This window comes from Aethalodelphis obliquidens, unplaced genomic scaffold (genome assembly GCF_003676395.1).
Source record: "Aethalodelphis obliquidens isolate GAN/ISIS:26980383/991018 unplaced genomic scaffold, ASM367639v1 scaffold12, whole genome shotgun sequence".
In the NCBI taxonomy this organism is placed as follows: domain Eukaryota; kingdom Metazoa; phylum Chordata; class Mammalia; order Artiodactyla; family Delphinidae; genus Aethalodelphis; species Aethalodelphis obliquidens.
Window position 1 is genome coordinate 575972 of NW_020837956.1, and position 8085 is coordinate 584056.

Genomic DNA, 8085 nt, shown 5'->3' on the forward strand with positions numbered 1-8085 from the left:
TAAGGTCCTTCAGTACTTTCCTACTAGCTCACCCCAGCACTTCAAAATCTTTCTACCTTTTATTTCAGTGGTGTTGAGTTCAATCTCTCTCCTCTGTTGCAACGGTCTTGAATAGTCTTCCTTGCCTATTTAACACTGTCCAATGAAATTTTCCTTTGATAGCTCCCAGCATCTGCCCAGCCTCCACTTTAAACCAGGGTGAGCTTAAGGTATATTCCACAGAGAATGGGAACAGGCCTTGGAATGGAAGACTTCTCTGGTCAAGAAACAGTAGATAGTCTTATCTAGGGAAGTGAAGATTTGCCCATTTCACCCGTATTATCAGATCCAATATTCTTAGAGTAAATGCCAGCAAGAGATTTCTGGAATTATTAACACTGTCCTGGAAATGTCAGCCCTCCTAGACCCAATATTGCCCTATAAACAGAGCAGACAGCAAACTACCTCATGGACTTGGACCTCTCAGCTAGATCCAGAACTATTTATAAGACAGCTTTACAGCCTTAATCAGGTTATTTCACTTTTCTTGAAGTGAAAGGACCTTGCACGTTATGGAATATAATTTCTTAGACCTCATATATCACATTTCACTCAGCTACTTCATTAAAAATAATATAACTTAAAAAAAGAACACGGAAAATTCAGGGATAGAGTAACAGTTTTATTTAAGAATCTGCAGCCAAATATGGAGGCCACCTACTTACATAAATTTTTATTGGAACATAGCAACACCCACTGATTTAAATATTGTCTATGGCTGCTTTCTCACTAAAAAGACAGAGGTGAGTAGTTGTGACAAAGACTCTGTAGCCTAAAAAGTCTAAAATATACTAAACTGTACTGTTTGGCTCTTTATAGAAACACTTTACCAACTCCTATATAAAGAAGGAGAGCAGGGTTAATTATAAAGTTCTGGGCTGTTATGACCAGCTTTTACATTTTTATGTTACTTTTTGATGGTCTCTATTATTATAAAAATTAGAAGAGTTCAGGTCTCTTAGTAGACCAAATAAATGGCACCCCTATAGTCTTCCAGGGCTCTGAACAAGTTGAGAAACAAACCTGGGAGCAGTCGATGGCGGCTCTTTCTGTGTTGACAATGATCCAGTGGGAGGGTGTGGCTTAGTGTCAGAGTCCTTGGACCTGTGAACTGAACCCCATGATTAAGCAGATTTACTCACTAGAGTGGGAAGCATCATTATCCACCCCTAAGATGGGCAGAAATAACTGGACGTGGGACGATCTGAGGCAAACATGCCAACTTATTCTTCCTATATTTACCAATCATTCTACTTCAGAGAAGGAGTGCAGGAACGTCTAGAGAGAGGACAGAAGAGTGTGCTGGGTAAATCACTCCTCTAGAAAACCAGGAGAACGAGAAAAGTTTCCCTTTTAACTGAGAGTTCAAGCATAAATCTTAATAATTAAAGTGGATGATGGTACGAGAGATGGTGTATAGTTTATATATTACTTATTTTTAATATTTTTTCAAAATGAACAATATTTTTTGTACTTCAGTAAAAAAATAAAGAAAAGCTTAAAACTATGTAAACCAGTGTTATATATTAAGGTTTTTTTAGAAGTTTTATGAAGATGAAACATTAAGAACAGAATGCTTAGTTATATTTGTATCTGCAAAACCTTGAATGAGGAAAAAATATAGGCAAATTTAAGTTCCTTTTTGTTCTTGTTGTTGTGCTGTTGCCTATATTTTTCTTCTTTTTTCTCCTTCATTTTAGTGAGCATTCACTCACCCTGAATGCTTTAACATTATCAAGCGACAGAGGAGAAAATATACAACTAAGGATAGCATTAATGCATGTAAAATATTATAACCTTATAAATTGTCAAATCATCCCCTTAAGTTTTTTTTAATCAGTTTTGAAAAATTCTGATCTTGCTCCTTGCTGTTTTTAGTAAAATTGCTAATTTTTAAAAAAATATGTAATAACATTCTGAATATTTCTGTGGCTAACACCTTGGTATTACAGCATACTGACATATACTGATATATTTCTCCAGAATGAAATGTAGTTTTCCTTATATGTAATCTTTGGTGTGCTAGGCCTCATCTTGAGGTGTAACTTTTTACACACATCCTCACTTAATCAATAAGAACACAACTCAGTGTTTTGGGGGGAATTGATAAATTCTCAGTACCCAGTGGATGCAAAATGTTAGTAAAAATGGTTTTGCTTAATAGTATATTACTTACAGAAAAATATATATGATGGGTGATTTTCTATTACTTAAAGGAGAGTCATGTTTGCTCTTGCATAAGATGAACATCTCATCCAAGATTACAAAAAACAAAACAACAAAAACACTCAAAACTGAGTAGTAATGCTAGTTCAAGTTCATATGGGATGTGTACTTCTCTGTAGCAAGTTAAGAATCTACATAGAATCACAATCTAATAACTTTGTACCAGTGTTGCTGGAAGTACATCAATGTAATTTGGTTTCCTCCTAAATGAATATTTTACCTGGATCCATGATGTAAGTTAGATGAAAGGGATTTCCAGAGAAAGCTTTATTGTATTGTATTGTATTGTATTGTATTGTATTGCATTGTATTGTATTTTTAAAATTTTATTCACTGAAATATTGAACAAAAGTACAAGCCTTTTGGGTATTGACACACAATATATGACAATATCAATGTTTTATTGAAATGTTGAATCTAGAAAACTTAAAATGTATTATTCTCAGGATACTCACAGAGAGGAACCGTTCTGTGGATGTGAATAATATAAAGAACTAATTGAGCCATCCATCTTCATTTCAATAACAATTAATTCCCAAACATCATAATAATTACTACTATTATTATTACTACTATATTAGACAAAAATAGACTCCTGGCTGAAGGTATGAAACAATTTCAAACCTGTAAGGCTTCAGGAAGTTAGTTACAGCTGAATTTCTGGCTCACTATCTCTAAGTAATAAGAACACAAAGTATTCCTAAAGAAATTACTACGTCTATTCAGGATATCTTGTTACTAAAGACCCTTGACATTATATACTTCTTTGGAACTTTGGATTTTAAAAGTTTCCTATATATATATTGAGAGATTTTCTATCTCATTTGTGTTGTCTGAACTTATTCTTACTGTCCTGTCCTTGGATGGGATGGCTGAAAGAATGTTTCCTTTTGGCAAATTGGCACCTCTGTTAGTCTGAAACGGAGCCTTGACTAGTAGCATAGCTGACATTCTGATCTGATCCGAGCAGGCAAAGACAGACAAGCTGTCATCCTTCCTGTAAAAAGCCTGCTGTGCAGAACAATCCTGTCTGGTGGGAATACGCTAGATTTCCCTGGAGAGAGACTACTGCATGTGGGTTTATATTTATTGCAGATTCACCTGATTTGGTAGATGGATTTGAATGGAAATTCTTATTATTCGTCAGCTTGATGTTTCTTTAATGTTCCTCGCTGGTATTCCCCCCATAGCTACGTCTTGGCTCTGCAAACACAAAATCTCAGTTTAATGACTGGTATCCTCCCTGGAGATTTTCATTCTTCTCCCTACTCTGTTCCTGGAATTCTCCATAACCTTGTGGAGCAAAACAAGTCGAGAGTTTCAGATAGTTTACAATAATCTTGTCAACTGGAGTCAAAAGACTATTTCACTATTCAAAAGAATATGTGTGGGCTTCCCTGGTGGCGCAGTGGTTGAGAGTCCGCCTGCCCATGCAGGGGACACAGGTTCGTGCCCCGGTCCGGGAGGATCCCACGTGCCGCGGAGTGGCTGGGCCCGTGAGCCATGGCCGCTGGGCCTGTGCGTCCAGAGCCTGTGCTCCGCAACGGGAGAGGCCACAACAGTGAAAGGCCCGCGTACCGCAAAAAAAAAAAAAAAAAAAAAAAAAAAAGAATATGTGTGGGACTTCCCTGGTGGTCCAGTGGACACGGGTTCAAACCATGGTCCGGGAAGATCCCACATGCCGTGGAGCAATTAAGTCTGTGCTCAACAACTACTAAGCCCGTGCTCTAGAGCCCATGAGCCACAACTACTGAGCCCGTGCACCACAACTACTGAAGCCCACTCGCCTAGAGCCCGTACTCTGCAACAAGAGAAGCCACCGCAGTGAGAAGCCCATGCACCGCTCTAGCCCCCACTCGTCACAACTAGAGAAAGCCCACACACAGCAACGAAGACCCAACACAGCCAAAAATAAAATAATAAATAATAAAAATAAATTAATTAAAAATAAAGAATATGTGTATCTCAGTTATTTGTTTTCATAGGTGGATTCACTTTGCTAGAAGCACCAAAGTACATATGTATTTGAATAACTAGTTATGTCGTCTTTGTGTCCTGCTGGTAGTCCGATTATCCTATCAGATCTTTGGCCCAAAGTTTATGCTGTCTGGATTAGAGAGGATATGTGATAAAAGGTGCTGTAATAAAAAAACTTTAAAATTTAATAGTTCAAACAAAACAAAAGTTTATTTCCCTCTCGCACAGTGGTCCTGTATGGAACACTGTGTGTGTTACAAGTCAGCTCTGAACAGTCATTTAGACTATAGGTTGATATGCCATCAACACATGATTAAGGTTCACGTGTTCATGTTCACTGCCATACTGCCATCAGAGAAGGGGACAAATCGAGGACTAGTCTAAGAAATTTCCTCTTAAGGAAGTGAGGCAGAAGTGCACATCACTTTGGCTTACATTTATTGACATGACCTTAGTTATCTGGCTACCTTCAAAGGGAGTTAGTAAATTCAATCATTATCTGACAACCATATTCGAGCCTCAACTCATGGTATGGACTAATGGGAGGCATATTTTGTTGGACATCCAACAGCGCCTACCATATTACCTTCATCTCCCCAAACTCAGTGCTCCTTTACATGGAACCATGGGAGTCACTAAGTTCCTCTTCTATGCTCTCCAAGGGAAATGGGGAACACTTTTTCCTGGGTCCACTATATTATAATCCCTTATTGGCCCTACGCAGAAGTCTACTCCCTCAAGCCTCCCATCCTTATAAATCTCCAGGTGAGTAAGAGATTCCACCCCCTGTCTTCATATATGACCCTAAATTTCTGGGAACACCTGTCAAGTTCTTCCAATGCATTATCACTGTTTATCACTGTACTCCCATGGCTGTGCCAAGAGCAACTCCAAGGTGGGCCTGTAAATCTACCCTCAGTGACCTGCCCCCTAGGTGTGGAAAGTGTGCCTTCTCATTTTACAGGTACTTCCAATTAGGATGGGGGGAATTCTCTTAATCAAGAAGATCATATGTCTTAAAACTCCAGCCATTCCTCTCTTTCTGCTTTCCAGTATTTTTGAAGAAATTAGGCGAGAATTGGCTAGGCAGTGATTGGGGTTACCAGATCTGTTGAGCAACTTATTAATGGGCTCTGAGAGAAACATTTAGACCCAACTGTAGATTGTTGGGAATTTATCCCCTCTTGTTACTTACTACTGGTTGCCAGTTCCGGAATAAGAACAGTCATACTCAAAATACTTTCTTCAAAATCTTGTCTATACCCATACACTATTTTATGGAGTTGTCATCATAGCACAGATCCAACTTTTAGGCAATAATTGGTAATCATTCAGTAACTGAACAATACTCCATGGTGTTCTTGTTTAATAAGTTTTAAAAATCTTATTATCAATGTCGGAGTCCTACCTTGTAGGAAGTTTAGAAACTACAAAGAAAGAAGGTCTATTTTGTAATTACTCATTATACAAACTGATGCCTTTTGAGATTTAATAAAAAAATATTTAAACAATGAAAAAAATTAAAACCCAAAACTTATGAGCAATGGCCACACCAAAACAACAACAAAAACAGATCGATTTTGACTTAACCTCTGTTGGTGACATATTAAATTTTTTAATTAAACAGAAAATGTTGTTAAGTGTAGAACAAACATTAACAGGAAGAAAATGAAGTTCAGGTTACAAGAAAAGCAATTAAGTCAGCTTATCTAAGTTCATGTCTCTAGACCAGAAAAATTATATCCCACAATACTGGAATCCCTTACAGTGATGGCAAATTTATAAAGCATAAAGAAGAAAATAGTACAAATATTGTGACAGGCAAAATGTAGGGGAAAGATGTATTCCTAAAATACTTGAAAAATAAATTCTACATTGAATTTGTCAAAAGTTCAAAATACATTCTTTATTTTATTGAATATCTGCATTTACATAATTCTTACATTTTGCACTTTAAAAATTCTTAACTCTAATACAAAAAGCTACCTGTGTTTCCTTTACATTATTTTGTGATACTTCATATATCACATTATATTTTTATATGGAATCTCTTTATAACTTTCTATTAAAATTCCTTCTTCCAATTCATACCATCTTTGAAATTTTTGTTTTATAATAGAGTTTAATATCCTTAATATTTTAAAGTTTATGCTACTGCAATAAATGAGAAGCAGTGCCTTTTAAGAGGTGAAGATAACAGTGTTCCAGTGTGGAGAAAAGCGAACCCTCCTACACTGTTGGAGGGAATGTAAATTGCTACAACCACTATCAAGAACAGTATGGAAGTTCCTTAAAAAACTAAACATAGGACTACCATATGACCCTGCAATCCCACTCCTGGGCATATGTCCAGAGAAAAACATGGTTCAAAAGGATACATGCACCCCAATGTTCATTGCAGCACTGTTTACAATAGCCAAGACAAGGAAGCAACTTAAATGTCCACTGACAGATGAATGGATAAAGAAGATGTGGCACATATGTACAATGGAATATTACTCAGCCATAAAAAGAAACGAAATTGAGCTATTTGTAATGAGGTGGATAGACCTAGAATCTGTCATACAGAGTGAAGTAAGTCAGAAAGAAAAAGACAAATACCGTATGCTAACACATATATATGGAATTTAAGAAAAAAAATGTCATGAAGAACCTAGGGGTAAGACAGGAATAAAGACACAGACTTACTGGAGAACGGACTTGAGGATATGGGGAGGGGGAAGGGAGAGCTGTGACAGGGCGAGAGAGAGGCATGGACATATATACACTAACAAACGTAAGGTAGATAGCTAGTGGGAAGCAGCCGCATGGCACAGGGATATCAGCTCGGTGCTTTGTGACTGCCAGGAGGGGTGGGATAGGGAGGGTGGGAGGGAGGGAGACGCAAGAGGGAAGAGATATGGGAACATATGTATATGTATAACTGATTCACTTTGTTATAAAGCAGAAACTAACACACCAATGTAAAGCAATTATATCCCAATAAAGATGTTAAAAAAAAATGTGTTATGTATATGCAATGGAATATTACTCAGCCATTAAAAAGAATATAATAATGCCATTTGCAGCAACATGGTTGGACCTGGAGATTATCATACTAGGTGAAGTCAGACAGAGAAAGACAAATATATGATATCACTTGTATGCAGAATCTAAAAAAAAAATGATACAAATGAACTTATTAACAAAAACAAAAACTGACTCACAGACTTAGAGAACAAACTTATGGTTACTGGGGGGAAGGGTCGGGGGGAGGGATATATTGGGAGTTTGGGACTGACACGTGCACACTGCTATATATAAAATAGATGACCAACAAGGACCTACTGTATAGCACAGGGAACTCTGCTCAATACTCTGTAATAACCTAAATGGGAAAAGAATTTGAAAAAGAATAGATACCTGTATATGTATAACTGAATCACTTTGCTGTACACCTGAAACTAACACAACATTGTTAATCAACTATACTCTAATATAAAATAAAAATTAAAAATAAATAAGAAAAACAATAAAAAAAACAGTGTTCCTTCATACCCACCATATTCATTGTGTATACATTTTACCTTATAAATGTGATTAAAACATATTTTAATAAAAAAGCAAGTTAAGTCCCTTGCTGCCTGTATTTTATGATCCTTTCCAATCTATTTTCCCATAGATTTAAAAAATTTCCATAATCAATGAATACAAAAATTTATATTCCATCTTTTCAAACTTACCAAACATAGCTAATTTCATAGAATTTCTTAGGTTTAGAGCCATAATTTTAAAATGGCTACCTAAAATGTTTTTGAATGGATATAGTTTAATTAATATTTGGGTTATTCCTAATATTTTACT